Source organism: Macaca fascicularis, chromosome X (genome assembly GCF_037993035.2).
Source record: "Macaca fascicularis isolate 582-1 chromosome X, T2T-MFA8v1.1".
Taxonomy (NCBI): domain Eukaryota; kingdom Metazoa; phylum Chordata; class Mammalia; order Primates; family Cercopithecidae; genus Macaca; species Macaca fascicularis.
Window position 1 is genome coordinate 90,884,643 of NC_088395.1, and position 23,924 is coordinate 90,908,566.

A 23,924-nucleotide genomic window follows, 5' to 3' on the forward strand; every position below is an offset into this window, starting at 1 on the left:
CACCAATCATAAGTCAGAACTCCCAAATTCTTGGCCATTTCTGATTTAACCTTGTCTAAGATGTCAGCTTTCTAGCTGAGGGAAGGACTTAGCCTCAAAAATCAAGAAGCTGCTGTCTTGTGCCTGCTGTCCAGACCCTGGACCTGCCTTCCCCAATTCCAATAGACAACTCTGTGTGTCAGTAAGGCAGAAAGAATACCCTGGAGAGTAAATCTTACAGGCAACATGAGGAGAATGGAGAAAAAGAAATCAAGTCCTACAGAATGAGCTCAAGTGTATAATGGATCCAAAGGGAAAAACCAAGGTCAAAGACCCCGGTGTCATAGTAAAACAGAGGAAACGAGATATGGGCAGAGTTAAAATAAGCAGTGAGTTTAATTCAGGCTTGGCACAAGACTACATACCAAAGCAGGGTCCTAACATGCAAGCTTAATTTGTTAACTTGACATCCTAACTGTCATGGACAAAAGTGGGGTCTATAGATAAGACATGGGGCAAACGGAGGGTAGAAACTGAGCCTAAGAATAGTACCCTAAGCTCTGATGCACCCAGATAAGCCTCCACAGTAGGAGGATTTCATATGTCTGAAATTCTTAGACCAAGATTTCCAATTTTCAGCACCTCACCTGGTATGAAAAAACAAGAACCTTAGAGAAGAGAGTAAGACTATACAGGGATCAAAACTGAAGTTAAAGCAATGTACAGGATTCTGGGATACTTTTCTGGATCTAACTAAATCTTCAGGCAAATGCTCTATTGGAATAGAATATAGGGTGTGCCTTTCTGATTTGAAGATTGGGATATCTCATTTCATATTCTGTCTTTGAGACATGGCTGGTAGGCAAAATAGTTCTCTCTTTGTCCCTTCATGCTCTCTACTGCTTCTTGCTCATTTACCTTATTACTTACTCCAACTTCAGGTTTATTCGTCCCAAAATATAACTCAGGGCTTGGATTAGTATACCACGAAAGAGGTCTGCTACTGTTAGTCTACTCCCCACCACATGTAATTGGCCAAAGGGGATGAGAATTGCAGGATAAAAAGGCATTAACTTTTGGCAGAACTTCCCATACTAAGCCAGTCCCTACTGGAGGTGTCTTGGGACTACATCCACTGTAGAACATAATTCTCATTCATAAAAACAACAATAAGCATCCCTGGTTGTCCATAGAAACAGGAACAGATGAAAGACATTTCACAAAGTAGGACCCAGGTGGTAGCAAGACACTGTGCCAAAGGCAAAAGGTATGAAATGGTGACCAGATGTTGCAATAGATTGTGTAAAGAGGATCACAGGAAAAGAACTAAATCTTTCCTCAAGTAGCTCCATTTAAAATAATGCCTACATACCACACAACCTAAATGCCCATCAACCAATGAGTGGATAAAGAAAATGTGGTATATATACAACAGGGAATACTACTCAGCCATAGAATGCAATGAAATAATGGCATTTGCAGCAACTTGCATAGACTTGGAGACCATTATTCTAAGTGAAGTAACTCAGGAATGGAAAACCAAATATCATATGTTCTCAATTATTAGTGGGAGACAAGCTATGAGGATGCAAAGGCATAAGAATGTATAATGGAATCTGGGGACTCAGGGGAAGGATGGGAATGGGATAAAGGATAAAAGACTACATATTGGGTATAGTGTACACTGCTCAGGTGACAGGTGCACCAAAATCTCAGAAATCATCACTAAAGAACTTATCCATGTAACCAAAAGCCCCTTGTTCCCCAAAAGCTGTTGAAATAAATTCAATAATAATAATACCCACATGAAGTTTTCCTTGTATTAACTGGCACAGTGCCTACCTAGCACAGAGCCTGGCACATAGTAGGCAGTCAATAAATGGTGGTTGATTGAATGAATCACAAATTACACACTAAAACAGTCAGGCAAAACTTTTCAAGCTCTTTAATCATAGCTGTTAAAAGGATGTAAATTGTAGTAACATTCCCTGTGTATTGAATTAACTACTTTGATAAATACGTTTTCTTAGCTGAAGTTTTATTTTTCCTGTCAGGATTTTAAGGCCTCAGCTTTGTACAACTATTTCCTTAGGTGTAATCGGGAAAATTATCTAAGACCCAGTAAGATTAGAGGGAGGTGGAGGAAATTGGAAGGCAACCAGTGAAAGGTAGGAAGGAATCCAAGCATGTTAGAGTGGGAGAGAACTATCCCTCATCTCATTAATGTGACTATAAAATTTGTTCTTGAAAAAAGCAATAGCTAAAAAAATTTAAAATAAACATACTCATGGATTTATCCAGTCAACAATTATTTTTCTAAACCCCCTTGATATGATTCAATTCAAATTATAGAAAGATATAATACGGGCAGGAAAATTTTCAGTTTCCAGTCTATGGCATTCTAATTCTTTAATATACCCTGCTAGATGAAGTAAAAGATTGCTGGGTAAATGTACAGGCCTAAATTAAGGTATAGCCTTGTTCTGGAGGCAAGCAGGGTCCAGAGACTTAGAGGCCTGAAGGTTATCAAGAGGATCACGGACGTACAGTTCTAATTAGTTTTAGTATGAAGGCAGCAGCTATTTGGTTCTGCTTGATTTTAACCTACTATCTGGGTGTGGTTGTACAGGTGTGGATCACAGTTAAAAGAAATTAAAAAGCCTATACGCGTATTCTGCCATTATCAGAGAGCCAGGGAGAGAGATGGTAGACTCACTCCTCTCTATTTTAATCTGGTCCCTGCTCTAAGTGTAAAATAATAGTCACTTAAAAGTCTCCTGTATATTAGTATCAACTTTTGGGGTCTATCTCTTTGCTGAATCCATTCTTTTTATTTTTCCAAGTTTGCTGCTTTTTCCATGCCCCAGTTCCTCTTCCACTGACTGTTTTACTGTGTTTCTGCCCTCTCTGCCCACCCTACCCCCACTCAATTTATTGCCCTTTTTTTTGGCTCCCTGAAATGTGTTGGACTTGCAGAGGTATGGACAGTTTCTTTAAAGCCATTTTAAACGTGGATCTTTCAGTGTCCTTGGCTCATAGCTCATTTGTAATCCCATAAATACCAATTTGACAGGAAAAACTAAGCAGAAAGAAAATCAAATCCAAATGTTGAGAAAAATTTTCCTGCTCATCTTATATTTTTCTAGTTTCTTAATGGTGTTTTTCTTTATTCTAATTGTGGACTATGGAGATGTGAAGGACATTTCTTCTTCTGTATTTTATGCACTATGTGGCAAGATAGATCTATTCAGAACGTTCTAAATAACAATATCAAACATAAAATACTATAATTCAGTTGTGTTGTGGAGGGCTTAGATATTTTTTCAATAAGTACTTCATGGAGAAGCAGCCTAGTGTAGAAGAAAGATTACTGAACTAGGAGTTGAGAAATACATTTGAATCCCAAATATTTCATTTAACTCTGGTGTAACTTTAGACAAGTTACTCTCCTTCCCCAGTAAAACAACAACAACAATAGTAAATGTATATTATATATTTACTATGAACCGAGCGATTAAGGAGTACTTTATATAACATATAACCTTTAAAACATCCCTACATGGTAGAAACTATTATAATCAACACTTTATAGATTAGGTGTGCAGCTCAGAGCGGGCAAAAAAAAAAATATGCCCAATGTTGTACATAGCCAAAGGGCTGTGCAGGCTTCAGAACTGAAGGCCAAGCAGTTAATAAGAGTCAAGACTGGTACTCAACCTCAGGTCTGTCTGACTCCAGAGATCACACTTTTAAACAATATGAAATGCTGTTGCTTTACCACATTCTATTGATCCTTAGTTCCCACATCTACAAAAATGAAGATGTTCTATTGATCTCCGAAGTACCTTTTAGCTCTAACAGATTGAGTCTAATGTCAAAGGAATATTGAGATCTCCAGTAGTAGCTGAAATGGCAAATAAGAGCCAAAAACCAGGCATCAATTGTTCCCCTCACATCACGTGGAAAGAGATCTATCATGCCATTGCTTTTTCTTAATGATGTTGGGAAGAAGCAGGAGTGTGTAGCATCAATAAGGTTTTGAGTTACTAAGTCAATGGGAGAGAAAAGCATAACACTTCCGTCAGGAAACTAAAGATCTGAGAGAAATCTCCAGCTTCTCGGTTCAGGAATCTATTAGGAAAAAATAATTGTTCTCTTCAAAGAGTAGAGAAGATGAGCCCCGCACAGATTGGCAACCAATAACAATGTAGGAAAAAACCTCTGAATCTTCTCAGGATAATTCAACAAGGCTTGAATTTCAAGTAAAGAAAGAATTGGTATATTAATTTCAGTGTCATAAATGATGAATTACCTCCAGGGAGTAACATTCCAGAAGGGAAATTCATTCCTTTGGTTAACATACCAAAAGACATGGAACACTGGTGAGGCAAGATTTAGTTTGTGTAAATATATAATAATCACAATTTATAACATTTACAACTTTATCAGAGTATGTGATATTCATACTCTATTATGTAATCATAATCTCCCCAGTTTATTCTTGAGGCTATGAATAAATGGGATAAATATTCACAACAGTTTTTCTACAATGTCTCCATTTTTCTTTTTGGGTAGTCAGTCATTCATCATTTACAGTTATTTATTTATTATTTATTTTTTTTTTTGAGACAGAGTCTCACTCTCGTGTCCCAGGCTGGAATGCAGTGGTGCGATCTAGACTCGCTGCAACCTCTGCCTCCCAGGTTCAAGTGATTCAGATGCCTCAGCCTCCCAAGTAGGTGGGACTACAGTCGTATGCCACCATGCTCAGTTAATTTTTTAATATTTTCTCCGCAGAGACAGAGTTTCGCCATGTTGCCCAGGCTGTTCTCAAACTCCTGAGCTCAAGTGATTCACCAGCCTCAGCCTCACAAAGTGCTGGGATTATAGGTGTGAGCCACCGCACCTGGCCCACAGTTTTTTAAAAATGTTAAATACTTTATTATTCAGTAGTTTTTTTTTCTCCCCCAAAGAAGACTCATGGTTGTTATATATTCTGAGTTCTTTAATGCTTTAGAATATCTGCCTGTCAATTTCATATTTGATCTAAAACTTGGCTAGTATTCTTGGATCTCACTGTAAACTTGGCTAGTATTCTTGGATCACACTGTTTTTTAGAACATTATATTTTTCCATTGTCTTCTGACGTCACATATATCTTAGAAGAAGTTTCACGTGAGCCAGTTATTTTTCCACATGTACATGACTTGCCTTCTTTATCCTTAAAGTTTAAGGATGTAATCAGGATACAACTTAATTTCAATCTTTATCAGATTCACCTGAAACACAAAGTATAGTCTTTAGATTTGCATATTTAATTTTTTCATCAGTTCAAGGAATTTTCCTGCTGTTATACCTTCTAATAATTCCTTTATTCTATTTGTAGAATAGAGGTTATTCTCTGTTAGCATTCTCCTTACTAGATCATCTTTGTTATCCATCTTTACTATTTTCTCCTGAATCTAATTTGTCTTTATCCTCTGCATTTACTGTGATTATCTCAAAATTTTTATCTTTTATTAATTTGATTTTAAGCAATTCTCCTCTATTCCTTGATATTTCTAGTTTATTCATTTTTAAATAGTGAAGTTGTTGTTGTTCTCAGTTTGTTTCCTTCACTTTGTGCAAATCACATACCTGTTTTCAGTTCATTTAGGTATATATCTAGGGGAAGAATTACTAGGTCATATGTCACCAAAAATGCCACACCTGGAAAAGCCATCCTTCAAAAATGAAGCAGAAATTAAGAAAATCCCAGATAAACAAAAGCAAGGGAATTTGTCTCTGGATATCTCCTACAAGAAATGCTAAGGAGAGTCCTTTAGACTGAAATGAAAGGAAGCTATATGATAACTCAAAGTAATATACAAAAAAAAAGGTCTCTGGTAAAGGTAACTATGCAAGTAAATGTAAAGGCTAGTATTATTATATTTTGGTTTGTAACTCCTCTTTTTGTTTCTTATATAACATGAAAGACAAATGCATAAAGCAATAATCATAAATCTATGTTAATGGACACATAAAAGATAAATATTAAATTCGTGTCAATAAAAATATAATGTACATGAGTAATATAAATCTCATAAAAATCAGGAAGTGGTGGAAGACAGTATAGGGAGTATAAGAGTGCTGTTTTCTTCATCTTTCAAGACAGAGAATCAATACATATTATGTAAAATTAAAGCATAAAGCTCAACAATTTCTGAATCAAAAATCTCATTATTTTTAATTCTCTTATATTGGCTGTTCATAAAACATTCTATGCATAGTCCCACCTCCCCAACTGATGGTGTGATTATGACAGTCACCAATCCACAACCTGAAAAGCAAAGGAAGAATATGCACTGGAAGACAGAGGTAAGATATGTGGATTTCTGAGTCAAGGTCAGCTATTGATTCGTCAGCTTCCACTACTAAGTATTCCTAAAACTTGATAAGTTCACCAGGCCCTGGAAAGTAGGGACAAAAGTAAAAAATCTGACTCAATAGATGTTTCAGTGCACTAAAGCAATAAATAAAAGGGTTTTTAGTGGCACTACCACCTATCAGGGAGGTGATTTGAGAAGATGTTATTGAATGAAAGGGAATACTACTTTAAAAGAATTGCTGGCAGTAGAATGATTAAGAGGTAGTTACAAGGTAAACTCTAAGGCATAGGTGAAAACCAAAAGGTTGAGGGGCCAGGTTGACATGATCAAAGGCTCTAAGTACACAGACAAGGCATATTTTCACAGGGTAAAGTTCTTCCAATAGGGAGCTTCAAGAGCAGTGAACTATGCGACAATTCTGGCACTTTGCTAGCTATATGATTCTAGACATGTCATTTCCTCTCAAGAGGCCTCAGTTTTCCTCACTCTAAGGATATTCTTCATACTTTTTATATTACTGAGTCTGATACCCATAGGCCTACTTTTTCAGGGTCAGCTGAATCTAGACAAAGTTTTCCAAGTAGTGACTACTAGACATCCATTTCCAGGCAAAGTCCCTGGCAAGAGTATGACTGGCAAAGTTTATCTCTGAAACCCTTCTACCTTTCTAGTTTGGTGGGCACTCCTCATCTTGCTGCTTGTTTCAATTCCTCCCTCAATCCTTCAACAGCTAATCTAAAGTCCTTCAAAGGTTAGTTGATAAAAGTTTAAATACTGATAGTGGGACAGTGGTCAGAGATTAGGGAAGTATTTATGGAGAAGACAGGATACCATTTGAAGTGGAAACATATAGGGCAAAGGGAATGGTTTAATTCGTTGAACACACAGGGTAGATTTCTGGGAGAACTGGCCTAGAAAGTTTAGAATGGGATGAGATCATGGGGGCCTTATTCCCTAGGATTGAAGCATTTGGAATTAACTTGATTAACAATGAAGAGCCTTTGAAGATTTTGCCCAGAGAGTGACATTAACAGTATAAAGCAATCCTCTAAAAAGCTCCAGTTAAAATGAAAATTACTTTCCCTGGGACGCTGATGCATTAGTTTGTTAGCATTTCTTAACACCTTAGAGAGATACATTATCAAAAAACAAAGTGCCCTAGGGGACTAGGTCACAGGCACAGGACAGAGCAATATTGATTAGGTAGGAAAAGGGAGCAAACAAAGTTTAGAGAACAAGCTGAACCAGAATGTATATTACAAGGGGCTCCTAAACAGATGGAAAACAACAGGAGAGCAGCGCTGAGTCTGAGGTGAGGACACATAGGTCACTGATAGTTAGGGTGTGAAGCTAGGTCTTGGGCCCAAGTATGGCAATCTAAAGACAGCTTCTGTCTCAGAACCTGTCTTTTCTGTTAACTGGAAATCACACCATTAAATATTAATTCTGTAGGATCTGGAAAGTTTTTTGTTTTGTTTTGTTTTTAGGATATCTTGAGACCTCTAAGAAACTCAAATATCCCTGGGAAACAAACATTTAATGCTATTGGACTCTAGTCTCATTTCTTCTCATAGCCTCCCTTTTTATATCTGTAAAATAAAGGCAAAACGTGTTTTGTTAAACTTAAAAGCTTGGAATAAGGGAGATCATCAGAGGGTCCGATGAGATAGTAGCTGTTACAGTACATTATAAATGATAAAATGCTATACCAGTGTAAATGAGGGTGAATATTTTATAGGTTGTCTTCCCCCCCCAACAGTACCTAGCAGAGTGATGAGCATTTTGTTGTATACACTTACCAAAATTAGATTAAAATAAATAGGTGTAATTTAATATATTTTCACAGAGATTATGTTGAGCTGAACATCTCTAACAACAAAAACAGACAAAAAGTCTTTCTGATGGAAAGGTTGATCATGATCATAACTTAGACTCCAGAAGATATATGGAAGCTTGAGAGGCAGCAATTATTTATATTTACTTGTGTAGTCTCTGGAAGATTTATGGTTAGGCTGTTGAAAATCCAAATTTTGATTCAGATTATCACTATTTCCAATTAAATTCAATTACAGAGTACTGCTCTATGCTATTTTACTTTCAAGATGTGAGCCACTACAATTCGTTTATTGAAACAATTTTTTGCATTTATTTTTTTAAAAAAACTTTTAATTTTTAATTTTTATAGGTGGGTTTATAAGTTTATGGAGTACATAGGATATTTTCATACAGGCATGCAATGTGAAATAATCACATCATGGAAAAAGGGGTGTCCATCCACTCAAGCATTTTTCTTTTGTGTTACAAACAATCCAATTATACACTTTTAGTTAAAGTGTACAATTAAATTATTTTGACTGTAGTCACCCTGTTTTTCTATCAAAGGTAAAGTCTTATTCATTCCTTCGAATTGTTATTTTTCTGTTCATTAACCATCTTCACTTCCACCTACCCCTCCCTCCCCCACCAGAGTCCCTGCTGTCTATTCCAGCCTCTGGTAATCATCTTTCTACTTTCTATCTCCATGAGTTCAATTGTTTTGATTTTTAGATCCCACAAATAAGTAAGAACATATGATGTTTGTCTTTCTGTGCCTGGGTTATTTCATGTAACACAATGACTTCCAGTCCCATCCATGTTGCTGCAAATGACAGCATCTCATTGTTTTTTATGACTGAATAGTACTCCATTGTGTATAAGTGCCACATTTTCTTTATCCGTTCATCTGTTGATGGACACTTAGGTTGCTTCCAAATCTTAGCTACTGTGAATAGTGCTGCAATAAGCATAGGAGGGCAGATATTTCTTCAATATACTGATTTCCTTTATTTTGCATATATACCCAGCAGTGGGATTGCTGAACATATGGTAGCTCAATTTTTAGTTTTTTTGAGGAACCTCCAAACTGTTTTTCACAGTGGTTTTATTAGTTAACATTCCCATCAACAGTGTACAAGGGTTCCCTTTTTTTTTGCATCCTGTCCAGTATTTATTACTGCTTATCTTTTGTATATAAGCCATTTTAATTGAGGTGAGAAGGTATCTCATTGTAGTTTTGACTTGTATTTTTCTTATGATCAGTGATGTTGAGCACCTTTTCATGTGCCTGTTTGCCATTTGTATGTCTTCTTTTGAGAAATGTCTATTCAAAATTTTTGCCAGTTTTTAATCAAATCAATATTTTCTTTCTTTCTTTTTTCTTCTTTTCTTTTTTTTTATTTTTTAAATTTTTTATTTTTTTTATTTTTTTGAGACAGAGTCTCAGTCTGTTGCCCAGGCTGGAGTGCAGCGGCATGGTCTCGGCTCACTGCAACCTCTGCCTCCCAGATTCAAGCAATTCTTATGCCTCAGCATCCTGAGTAGCTGGGATTATGGGCATGTGCTGGCACACCTGGCTAATTTTTTGTGTTTTTAGTAGAGACGTGATTTTGCTGTGTTGGCCAGGCTGGTCTCAAACTCCTGGCCTCAAGTGATCTGCCTGCCTCAGCCTTCCAAAGAGCTGGGATTACAGGCATGAGCCACCATAACTGACCAATAATTTTTTCCACAGAGTCCTTTGAGCTCCTTTTATATTCTGGTTATTAATTCCTTTTCAGCTGGGTAGTTTGCAAATATATTCTCCCACTCTGTGGATTGTCACTTCACTTTGTTTATATTTTCCATAACTCTTGGTATAATATCTCTGGTGCTAAGTTTTCTCATTGGTTAAGATATGGTGGATGGACTAGATAATATCAAAATTTATTCAGAGGCTAACATTCTAGCATTTTTGCTTCACAATATGACCTGAGGCCTTGAATTCCTGGTAAAGTTGAGTTCCTAGTACACTGGCTGTTAGCAAGCACTCTGATTGGAAATGTGAGACAAGGGAAAAATTTAGATAATGACTTCTTAGCTGTTCTATCTGATGATAAATGTTCAATAAATCACCCATTGGTTCTGAAGTAGTAAAGGAATTTCATTCTCACAGGATCTAAATGCTTATGTATAGGGTTGAATAACTGAAAGAAAAGTATAAAGAATTTTTGCAGTTTCAACTTTCTTGCAGAGAATGGGATGGGTGAGCAATAATATTGATCCCTGTGTAGGCAGTCAAGAAAAGGTTCACTAAATTTCAGTCTAATGATGAGTCACCAAGTTCCACTAAACTCAAGAAATATCTTAGCCACTATATGAAAGAGGTATCATAGGACAGATAGCCCCATTTTCAATAAACTTTATATACATATACATATTTAGAACTTAATGTTCATTAAAACCCTCTCAGCCCTTATAGCTACTTATCTGAAAAAGGAACATATGTTTGTACCTAAATAGGATGCTCTTCACTAAGTTCATGAAAAATAAGCAGAAACTTAATAACTTTAAATCTTATGTTTCAACATGAAGGTCAAAGGTCGATTACAGTAGTCCCCTTCTCTATGGTTTTACCTCCCAAGGTTTCAGTTACCCGAGGTCAATCATGGCCCAAAAATATTAAATGGAAACTTCCTAAAATAAACAATTCTTAAGTTTTAAATTGTGCACCATTCTGAGTAGTGTAGTTAAAATCTCTCACTATCCCACACTGTCCTGCTCCATCCTGCCCTAGATATAAATCATGACTTTGTCCAGTGGGTCAACGAAAAGAGTCAAACTCTGTAAAATATTTTAAAAGATTTATTGTGAGTCAAATATGAGTGATTATGGTCTGTGACATAGCCCTCAGGAGGTCCTGAGAACATGTGCCCAAAGTGGTTGGGGCACAGCTTGGTTTTATACATTTTGAGAGGCATAAGACATCAATCAAATACATTTAAGAAATACATTGGTTTGGTCCAGAAAGGCATGACAACTCAAAGGTGTGGGGAGAAGTGGTGCTTCCAGGCTATAGGTAAATTTAAATATTTGCTAACTGACAATTCTGAAGTCTTATAGTGACTGCCCTTAGAGACAATATATGACAAATGTTTCCTATTCAGATCTTTAAATGGTGCTAGACCCTTAGTTAATCTCTTTAGAATTGGGAGGGCCTGGAAGAAAAAGATCTAGCTATGTTAATAGAGATTCTTTGCAGATGAAAATTTTCCCACACAAAGGACAACTTTCCAGGGCCATTTCAATATATGGCAAATAAACATGTTTTGGGGTAAAACATTTTGACTTTCTTCTTTGTCACATAATGTTATACCAGAGTCAGATTGGAAAGTAAGTCACAATATATAGAATTTATGGTTTGTAAGGCATGACTCTCCAGACCCCTTAGATAGGAATTTGGGTGAGGTAAAAAAATAGAACTCAGTCCTCAAGTATACCCACACTGTATACACTTACTACATTAGTCACTTACATTAGATTACATTAGTCACTTCTTAGCCATCTGGGGCAAATGTCTGATAACCAGTTAGTATAGCAGTGCTTGTGTCATAGTAAACCTTATTTTACCTAATAATGGCCTCAAATGCAAAAGTACTGTGCCTAATTTATAAATTAAATTTTATCATAGGCTTGAATATACAGCATAGGAAATAACATAGTATCTATAAGGTTCTGTACTATCCATGGTTTCAGGGGTCCATTGAGAGTCTTGGAACAAATCCCCTGAGGAAAAGTGGGGAGACTACTGTATCTACAAAGATGACCTGATGAATCCTATAGACTTTCAGAATTAGAAAATTATCAGAGATCATTCAGCCCAACCCTCTCATTCTAAAAGTGACAAAGTGACTTGAACAGGGCACCACAGTGTGTAGAAGCAAAGCCTAGATACAAAGCAGGTCTTCTGATTGCCAACAGGGACAGTGTGCCATCATGGTAAAAGTGTGGACTTTAGAACCGAAAATGTGTGATTGAAGACGAAAACTACCACCTCCTGACTGTGTGACCTCAAATTATTTACTAAATATCCCTGAGCCTTGGTTTTGTTTTTTCTCATCTATAAAATGAGAGTTTTAATACTTACCTGTGGAACTCTTGTGAGGATAATCTCTAGTTCACATGGCAAGAAACAGCATAACACAGTGATTAAGGAAGATGTGTAGGGCATCTCCATGGGGCAGGGGTGGGGGTTAGTAAAACAAAGGGAGGGAATTAAGAAGGGTGGAGAGGTGGAGAGCAAATCCAGCCTTAGGCAAAGCTGTGGCTTGTCTAAAGCAACACTTGTACTCTTTCCCCCAAAGAATTCTTACTGCTTTTAATACCAACTCCCCTCTGAGCATTTAACAAACCAATCATCCCTAAGGTGTAGGTTGTTTAATGTGTTGCCCTTCCAAGGAGCATAACTGTACCTTATTTAGCAAATCCTCTGTCCTCTTCTTTCTTTCTTTTTCTTTGAGTTTTTTTGTTTGTTTGTTTTTGTTTGTTTTTGTTTTTTGTCATGGTCTCACTCTGTCTCCCAGGATGAGTGCAGTGGCGCGATCACAGCTCACTGCAGCCTTAACCTCCCAGACTCAAGCGATCCTCCCACCTCAGCCTCCTGAGTAGCTGGGAATGCAGGTGTGCATCACTGTGCCCAGCTAATTTTATATTTTTTGTAGAGATGGGGCTTCTCCATGTTGCCAAGGAGTTCAAGGCTGGTCTTGAACTCCTGGGTTCAAATGATCCACCCATACTGGCCTCCCAAAGTGCTGGGATTACAGGCTTGAGCCATCATGCCTGACCTCAAATACTCTTCTTAAAGTTTTTGTTTTGTTTTGTTTGCTTGTTTGTTTTAACAACCAGATGGACCTTGGTACAATCTTAAAATGAATCCCAATATGTGGAACTGGAATTCTCTGGAAAATCTAGGTAGGTATAACAGTAAAAGTAAGGGAGAGTTCTAACCTCCAGTTTCTCTAATTCTGATGTAGGGGTGGAAGCTGAGTACAAACATCACCAGCAGAGTGTAGAGTGTAGTGAAAACTACATGTGGAAAAGAGGGAAGCTCCTGTGGGTTTCCATCACATAATACAGTTAATTGGATTGGGAATCTTATATGGAGTACTGGGAGTCCTATGTCCTGTGAGACATCCTTTTACTTCCTTTGCATAACGTTTCTGATTCCTCTTTAGGTTGATAGCATTCATTTTCATCATTTTTAGAGGTATCAAAGAGTCCCATTAAAAAGAAGGAATTTTCCTAGCACCTGTCAAATAATATCACTCAGGCATCTGCCTATGAATAAGCCTCACTCTGGGATTTGGTATTTGTTGTATGCAGAAGTAGAAGAGTGTTGAGTATATATTTTGTCACTGGATACTTCTGCCAGAGGACAGCCTGTCTGCCTGTTTCTCATTGCTTTAGTCATTCCAGCAAGGTGTGACTTTCCCTGAAAGTTGGAAATTGCAGTTCCTTCTATAACTGACATTTTTGTCAGGTGGATTTGTATAACCAAGTCTTTCACTGTCTTATTTTAGGCAGAGTGACAAAAAAACCCAGCCCAGTGGAATGGGCATACCAACAAATAGACTGAGAGACTATGAAGATGTATTATCTGTTACCATTTCACCATTTTTCCACAATGAGTTTAAATTTTGCACCTGAACCAAGAACCAAGAATAGCAATGTATCGTTTTCCTCTACAAAACTATATTTGGTCTAATCTATGTTCTGAAAGGAAGTAACCATTGGAAAATCAAAATAAAATTAAGGGACTTTAAATCCATTTAGGTTTCTCCTGATTTCAGGAGCTGTACAGCAAGTAAAAGGATAAGGATAATCCTATATAATGTCATTTCAGGGTGTGATTTCAAGTACCATTCTTCCAAAACATCTTCCTCTGCTAAACTGCTAATTCCCAAATATCTGTCATTCATTAATTCAAAAGACACCTGTGTCTACCATGTGCCAGGCACTAGTAGTGGAAGATGGTACAGGAGAAAGTACGGGAAAGGTGAATGAGAAAAAGGATACCACCAAGAGAAGAAAAGGTTCAGACAGCAGAAACAGATTTTTCTGGTTTCTCAAGTGCGATGCTAATGGCACTGTTAATATGTTTGATTTACAGCTCCAATTAGCTAGTTCAATATAGGTGATTGGAGCTTTTGACCAACTAGTACCCTTTTTAGTTGTGGAATAAAATTATCCTGCAAAGAGTAATATTTTATATTTAGGTTTTATTTCATTACTTAAAGCTTTGGAATGATTATGGAATAGGAATTGCATTCATTTAAGGTACATAAAATTTAATTCAGTAAGTCAATATCTACCCATATTGTTAGCATGTAACTGATTTAGCACTCTTGTTTTGAGCATAAGAGAGCAGAAAAATAGTTTGTCATTGCTTATAAGGGTTTTTTTTTCCAGGACTCATTTGTTTCTAATTCCTGAAAAGAATTACCTAGAGTGTGTGTGTGTGTGTGTGTATATATATATATATATATATATATATATATATATATGTATATATATATATTTTTTTTGAGAACCACATTGTATAAGTTCAAAGATCACTGATTATATGTTGTTGGCATCTACAGTTCCACAGGGACCTACATTGGTTTTGCCAGTATTTTATATAATATTCCTGAAACCAATAGGCAGTGATACCAATAATACTCCGGGGCTACTATTCAAACAGTAGTTAAACAGATTTCTTTCAAATGTTCACATAGGAAACCAAGCAAATGGCTTTGATTTTTATTGAAAGAGTGTTATTTCTTTAGAGAAACTAATTAATTAACATTGGTACAATACCATTGACTATTCTATAGACCTCATTCGAATTCCACCAGTTTTCTCAGGAATATCCTTTTTCCTCTCCATGATTCCAACTTTCCATTTAGTTGTCATGTCTTCTATGTCTCCTCTGATCTGTGACAGTTCCTTATTATTTCCTTGTCTTTCATGACGTAGTCATGATTAGACTGAGATTATCAATTTGTTGCATGAATACCACAGAGATGGCATAGCCTTCACAGTGCACCATATATATACATATATAATGGTTATATATATAATATATATAATGGTTGGTCATGTTAATTTTAATCATTTGGTTAAGGTAACATCTGCTAGATTTTTACACTCTAAAGTTATAATTTCACCCCTGTAATTACCATATATATTGTTGGGGAGATACTTTGGGGTTTTGCAAATATCATATTTCTTATCATATTTTGCCCAATAGTTTTAACATCCATCTATGATTTTTATCTGAAACAGTTATTACTCTACAACTGTCTAAAGGTGGTTTCCTGTTTTCCTCATTCTTTCTACTCATATTCATTGAAATTTTTTTATAAAAAAGAGTTATTTCTTCTCTCCCATATATTTATATATTCAGTCAATTATTTCTGTAAGTATGGACACAGAGATGTTTATTTTATTCTATGGATTATAATCCAGTACTATCATTATTTAATTTTTTTGTTCAAATTGTTCCAGCTTTGGTCATCGAGATCACCTTCAGGTTGACTCCTTCATCCCTCTAACATGTTCCCTCCTTTTTTGAGCACTTCATTACTCTCTGGGACAATAAGATGCCCCAGACTCATTTTTATATTATCTACCCTAGCCCTAGAATCAGACATTTTATCATGGAGTCTTGGTTCCTTTTATAAGGTAATGATAATTAGAAACTAACATCTGAATACTAGGTATACTCACTGTTACAAAGTTGTCACTGTTTCTAGGCTCTCTTGGTGAACTGAAATAAGAAGTACTGATGCTCTGAGACTTATGATGGGGCCACATTCCAGTTAACCCATCGTAAGTTGAAAATGCCTTCAATACCCTGATAAGCCCATTGTAAAGTTAAAAAATTGTAAGCTGAACCATCATAAGTCAGGTACCATCTGTATATGTATATATGCTAACAGATATATACACACATCCATGATTTCTGTATTTATTCATCTGCATATATATTACATTAAGCAAGAGTTCATACTGATGTTTTTGACTTTCATCTCTAATTCCAATTCAGCACAATGAGATTAATTTTAGCCCTCCCTCTTTTCCTATTTGTAACTTTTCTCTGACAGTATGAAGCCTGGTTCTTTTTATCTATAATCCTAGTTAGTACATACATAAAGCACTTTCAGCCTATTTGTGAACTTTCTATTATATTGTATAGATGATTTTTATGAGTACGATTGATAAGGAAAAGAATGATTTACTGATTTACTTTAAAATATAGTGTAGGAAAACAAGATTGGGAATGAGGTTTTCATCCTGACTGTATGAATTCACATAGACAAATGTCCCATGTGATATGAACTCTATTCTCTCCTTTACATCCAGTGGAGCAATTAGCAAGTCCCTTTCTGGTTTCGCAGGAAAACAATTTAGGGGAGTTCTTTGCTCTCTCAGTCATCAAATATAGTAATCAACCTACCAGCAATAATATCAATAACAACTAACAAGCCAACACATAAGATTACCTATGTAAGGTACTCTGCTAAATGTTCTATATGCAATATCTCATTTAATTTTCACAGTAATCCCCCAAAATGTAAGACTATAATATTTTCTTTTCATTTTGCAGATAAGGAATGAAGTCTAAGAGAGTTAAATAATATGCTCAAGGTCACACAGCAGGAATGGGAGCATAGGTCACTTTGACACCATTGTTAGCACTCGACCACTATTTTACACTGTCTTACTATAGTAAAGCATACTGGGGAGAAAAAGAAATTCTTCAGCTATAAAGAGGGTGCTACCCATGGCAAACAAACCCTCCACGGCACTCTATTGTTTGTTACAGTATTGTCTAAGGATCACTTGTATCAGAATCACCCAAGATGGTTTTAAAAAATGAAGCTTCCTGGGCCCAAGCCAACCTTACACACCAGAATCTTAGGATTGGGACCTGTAAATCAGTTGTTACACAAATGTTCTAAGTGATTCCTCAATTTGAGAAATATGTTGGCACTCCCTGGTTATCTAGTGGTTAGGTTTGTTCTCTCAATTTAAGAAATATGTGGACATAGTCTGGTCACCTATCTCAAGCCAGACTTCCCAATGTGAAACAGTGCTCCTTTTAGTTTCTTAAATATATGAAAATATCAGGTATCGCAGGTCTATCAGTCCTCATCCTTCAACCAGGAAGAATGTGATTCTATCAGAAATACTCATTTTTTCCCAGAAAGCCAAAGTCTATTCATTTCTTTTTCCCAAAGCTCTTTGTAGCCTTCAAATGAAGTAAAATAAAATGCTGTTGTTTTCAGTCATTTTATGAGGACTGTGAGTAACTGCTAAATGCTAACAATCTGTTAAAACCAGCAGAGTTCACACCCTAACTTTCAGCATTTTTCCTAAAACCTATAATAGATTTGTAATGGCAGTAGTTTCAGAAGAATGCAAAACTCAGGATTATGAAGACAGAGATACATGATTTAGGCAGGGTTAAGATTCAAAAATTGTGAGATGCAAACTTTCCCTGTTTAATCTTCAGGTAGCTAGTACCCTAAACACACCAACCACAAAGAATTGTATTTGTTAGTACACTTTTAAATATAATTAGTTTGTATCATTGACTTATATATCTTTTTCTCCCCCACCACTCCGTTGTCACAGAAAATCTGCAACATCATTGTTTTGCAGCAGCAGCTTCCACAGAGTAGTCAGCTTTTACCAAAGCCATCCAATGGTACTACAATCCCAACAGAAATAAGATAGCCTTCTCTCAGTATCTCTGGATCCAGTTACAGCTCTATCAGTCAAGCTACAGGTTTTTAGCGGGCTAGAAAAGCTGTTGGAGCCCCATATCAGATTGTTCTTGGCGACCATGTTATGGATCCATCCAGAGGCAGATTTACTGTGAAATTAATAAAGTTAAAGCTTCAGGGCCCCTGATTTGCATATGTGCCTTCCAAGGCTCTGAGAGTCACCCTAGCAATGTCTTCACATGGACACATACATGCTTGTATAAAATGTGCAAAAGTAAAGTATTCATATTATTTTTATTAAAAATGGCATGCCATATTTTACAAATTTCAGGCCCTAAAAAACCTGGATTTAGTTCTAAGTCTGCTATATCATAAACATCTTTTAGTTCTTAGGTAATTAGGAACCTATGGACTAGGCTCTAAATAGACAAACTTTTTATACCATATTTTCTTAAATAACCTTAGTTACGTGAAGTGTGATTTTCAAGTCTGCAGCTTTGAGGTCAGGCCAGAATGCAAAGGAAAGAAACTATTTTCTTCCTCCTTGTTTAATCTTAAGAATGATTTTCTTCATTTTACTGTTTTGATGGGAATTGTTGGTTATTTTCTTCCTTTTGGAGTCACAGGGAGAGAACTGGCTCATGCAAATAGCACTCTATTTCACCGGTCTTCCAGTTTCTAAGTTCCGTCCCTACCATAAGGAACTGTCATGACCCATACCCAAATTCTGTTTTCTCTTCTGTCCTAGTTAACAGTATTTAATCAAGACCTAAGTTGAAATGAATGCATTAAGTAGCCTTCATGCAAGTCTCAATTTAGCACAATAACACACCAGTGTTCAAATCTCATCTTGTAGCAATGACGAAGTTATTTACCCTTAGTCCTGTGAGCAATGCCTCTAGACAATTTTAAATGAAAAAAAAAAAAAAAAACTCAATATCTAAAATTTCAAACAGAATAATGCATGAACATATGTTCCCAAAGAAAATTACTTGTAGTAAATGAAATTTGGGCTTTCTTTCTGTCACGGCTTCAGAGCTGCTTGATTCCATAACAAAAAACACTTCTTCAGTTCTCACTGGGTTCATGGCATTATGCTAAATGTTTCTATGATTTGATGCTGTTTAGGGAAAATAGGCCGCCTGTTCTTTGAGTAGAGAACCTCCAATTAAGTGTTTGAGCTGCACATGGGTGCTCATAAATCAGAAAACACAGAACTGAATAAAACTAGAATTAAAAATTACTCTTTAAAATTTGGCTTAAACAAAATAAATAATGAAAATGTTGGATTATAACTCATTGTACATATAAAATAAGAATCCGTGAGCCCATATTGAAATGAAGAAATTATTGACTAGGTAAATACACGAGAGAAAAGAGAAAGTTTATAGCTACCTGTAAATGTAAGGAAAAGTATACTACACAGGTAGTAAATGTAGAAAAAAAAATTGATGAAAATAGAAAATCACTATTTGACAAATACCACAGTAATAATTTTTTCAGATAAGAATCATTCACATATGCTAAAATCAGTGGACAAAAGTATTATGAAAATCAGGATATTTGCATAGTCTCAAAGTATTTACCCATTAGATAATTGTCAAGAGAAAAAATACTGACTTTAGAGTGTAGAATTCCTTAACGCAATGATCAAAGTTAATATCACTAGTAATGGGGAAAATGGACATTGTATGTTTTCTGAAATGATGCACTGAGAAGCACAGATTTTTATTTCCATGGTATTTCTACCAAAATAATCTTATAGCAATCCAAGTTGAGGAATATTCTACAAAATAGCTGCCAGTACTCTTTAAAGGCGTCAAGGTGACAAAGAAAGACTAAGATACTGTTCTAGTCTAAAGGAGAGTAAGGAGACATGACACTAAATGTAACATATGATCCTGCATTATTTTCCGGATCAGAAAAAGCCTATTAGTGGAACTATTGGTGAAATTTAAGGTCTGCAGTTTAGATACTACTATTATATCATTAATTTCCTCTTGTTGATAATCATACCATGGTTACATAAGCTAATAATGATTGGAGAATTTGATGAAAGGTACTTAAGAATTGGTTGTATAATTTTTGCAACTTTTTTATAAGCTTGAAACTGTAAGATACAAAGTCAAAAAAGTAAAAACAAATGTAAATACTGGCTTGTATTTTTCAACACAACAGATGTGTTTGCTCTTTTATTAACTTGCTCTCACACTGCTTCCTAATACTGGCTTGGGGAAATTCAGTACATTTTGTATTGAACCCATCTCACATGCTAGCTATGAAAAGATGTGGAAGACACTAAAATGAGTAAAGACCTCTACTCAGGTCTCTGTAACAGTGATAAAAGACGTACCCAACTAAGATGAACAGCTGTGATCAGTGTTGTAAGAGAGGGGCAGATAGTGTGTTACAGGCACTCAAAAAAAGTTTAGTTCCTGCTTTGAAGTGTTAGGGAAAATGCCATTGAAAAATTAATTTTCAGGCTAGGATTTGAAGGATGGTAGGATTTTCACAAGTACAATTTGAGGTAACAGGTATAGAAAGCTAAGAGAATAACATGAATAAATCTCGGAGGAGAAAAAAAAATGAAAGACCACCCTCCCCAAATGTCCCAATAGAGCACATTTGTACATCTTGTTACAGGCCATATTATTGGGCTATAATTTGATTATTATAAATTATTATTGTTCATTAAACTGAAGACTCATTCCCACAAACCACTCAATTTGAAAGGTGCCTTAGAGATCTTACCCAACCACCTCATCTTGCTGCTGGAAAAAATGAAGAGGCTCTTCTAAGGTCTCACAAAGTTCACAGCAGCAGTAGGGCCAAAACACAGAGCTCTTATCTCCCAGTTTAGTGCTTTATCTACTCTAACATTGTAAAACTTTTAAATAAGCATTGTAATGTCAGTCAGGCACATTACTGCAGACACAGGAGTCTTCATACTGGCTTCTTCAGACTCCTATCTTCCTAGAATTTAGTTGTACTGCAATTCTGCTCTCCTTTCCCTGTGCCCCTCCTATATTCATTATAAAGTTTTACATTGAAGATGGGTAGAGGCACAGTTTCAAGGCACTCTGTGACAGCCAGCAAGTAGCCAGTTATTTATTAGCTAACTTTGATGGGACTAAAGTTCTATTCTAGTAAACCCACTCATAAGCTCCTTTCTTCTGCCTGTAATTGGCTGATGAATCATTCTTTAATCTGAAACAAAACCGTCAACAGAAAAGCCAAATTATCTTGTCATTGTATCTCTTCAGGTAAAGTCTTCATAACCATCCTACACACCTTTCCCTCAGAATCAAATGCTTTCCTTTTGGAACAAAGGACTTATAAATTCTAGAAATGCAGCAGCACACAGTGGCGTGCCTTTATTGCCAGCTACTCGGGAGGTTGACATGGGTGAAGAAATCACTTGAGTCCATGAGTTCGAGGCTGCAGTGGGCTATGATCATGCCTGTAAATATCCTCTACACTCTAGCCTGAGCAACATAGCAATACCTTGTCTCTTAAAAAAATTAAAAGATAATTTTAAAATGCATTTGCTGAAAGAATAATGTCCCCAGAAAGCATGAAGCCAGGCCAGGGCACTTATGAGGGAGAATGAGGGAGTCAGGTTGGAGGCTAGGGATGAATTATTTCTACTCCTTACACAACTAACTGATTGTATCCATTCTGAAAGCATGTATCTGACAATTTGTTCCTTGCTAAACAAATAAACAGGCAAACAAACAAAAACTTTATATTTTCTCAATATATCACTCTCTCATCTGTGTTGATGTAGAAAAGATTTATGCATGTAGCATAAGCAATTGTGAGAGGGAGGCAGGGGGAACTTAGAAGTCTTCTCACCTCACTGCTCCCTAGATCTGCAGGGTCAAAGGGAGATCTAGAGATCCCTTTGTAAATCTAAGCACTTTGCCGGTAAATCTTATGATTCCCATTGCAGCAGAAATAGCCCCTGTCATGCCCTAAACCAAGGTTAAATTCATTTAAATTTGAACCCAAGTAACCAGACTGGCCATGAATAACAATGATAAAAGCACAAAGCACAAAGAAATGATGAGGATGGAAGCAAGACTTTGTGGCTTTTCAGCAAAAGAAACACTGTCTTCCATTGTTAATAAGTCATTAAAAGAAAGCAGCTAGCTCTGTAACTCTCACATTTAGGAGCAGCTGCTGTTATGATTAGAATCACAAACAGAGTATCAGGAAGTCTTGACTTATAGAGTGATATGCTTATATGTATCCCCAAAATTATTGTGTCCAAATAAGATATAGTGAAAGAGGTCAAGATTATAGTTGCCTGTTACCTTTCTTATTTTTGACACGTTGTCTCCAAGTTTTCCATGTCCCGTATTTCAGTTCTTCCCCATTGGCAAAAAGGCTTAGGGAGTGATACTCTCGATTTCAATTACCTCTTCCTACTTCCTACTACTATCTGCTCCTTCCTCTCCTACCACCAACTGTTGCTTGTCCTCTGTCCCATTTTCTCAGGACCTCCTAGAGGAAGAACTAGATGACTTGGTTGAGACTGATGACTGTGTAATATGTTCCCCTCTCAGATAACGCCCTTTAATCCTTTATTAAAGGAAGTAGTAAACTAGGAAAGGTGTTACATTTTGGGGATGGAATGTGTCTGATTGCTCTTCACATCACCACATGAAACTGGCCATATATTTCACCCTATGGGTAAGGTTGGCCTGGTGTAATAGAGCACCACTTGAATAGTGGTAACAGCAAAGATGCTCTAAACAGCTTCCTACTATGTACTCCATAGATATAGTCTAATAAGTTAATAATGCAGAGCATAAACATCTAAAGCTGATTTGCTTTAGATGTGGTAGTTTCACTGAGAAGAAGGTTACTAATTTGAGTTTTTCTTGAATTACCCCCATCCTTCCAACACACATATCTCCCTGCTACTTCCTCTAGGATTGCTGAAATAGCCTCTCATGGATCATTTATTATCTATCTTGCTCATTCCCACCCCAATCTGGATGCTGCTAATTAGCTGTCTTTATGGATGGATACCATCTGATAATTAAATAGCAAGAGTACTAACAAGGTATGTGACTTTTAATCTTTATCTTATGTAGCTGCTTTGTAGACAGTTCTAGCCATTCTGAGCCAGGGAATGTCTTCATAATTCAACTGTTATCATAAGAATATAATTTCCTGCTTTATATCTTGGCTAAAAAACAGTATTTGAGATGGAAAATTAGAAACTGGAAGCCACTTCAAATAAACAGCACTATAGTCAATATGTTACTCATTCTTTTCTACAGTTCCTGTAATAGGTTCAAAGACAGCCTTGGGCTTCTTAGCCCTGGGGAGGCAAATTTTCTCCAGGGACGGTATGACATTCTGCAAAAGGAAATTATCTTTAATTATTAACTATAGGAAATAAATATAACCAAGACAAGCATTTTTAGGAAGCAGGGGGGTCAAAATCAAACTGATGACAAGGTTGTCCTGACTTTCCCCCAAATCAGAAATACATGCAGGAGTGTATATGTAAAGTATGTAGGTGTTTAGAAAGCCAAAGACAGAGTACTCTCAAATAAGTGTCTTTACTTACCAGGCTCAGGCAGAAGCTGAACTAAAAATATATTTCCTATACAGTTCTCTGAAGGTCAGACCCCAGGAAGAGTCCTTTTTGTAGTAGGGAATTCCAAAGGTAGATGTGCTATTTTGGCTCAAGAACAGAGCATTTTCACAACCTGAGTGATGACAGGTATACAATTTGGGTGACAACATGATTAGAAATACCCGCTGAGCAGCTGTGTGTGTTAAGGGAGGCAGAAAGAATGAGAGGTTCTTAATTCACCCACAGGGAGATGACAATTGGCTGAGAGTCCAAAGGGTTCCATTATGACATTTTACTTACGTGCCTGAATTTAAATTAACTGTTATAGGAGGAAGAGACAGGCATCTCAGAGCTGTGCAGTAGGAAAAAGTCAAATGTTAGCATTTTAAACATGCTTATGAACAAAGTTGACAACTTTAC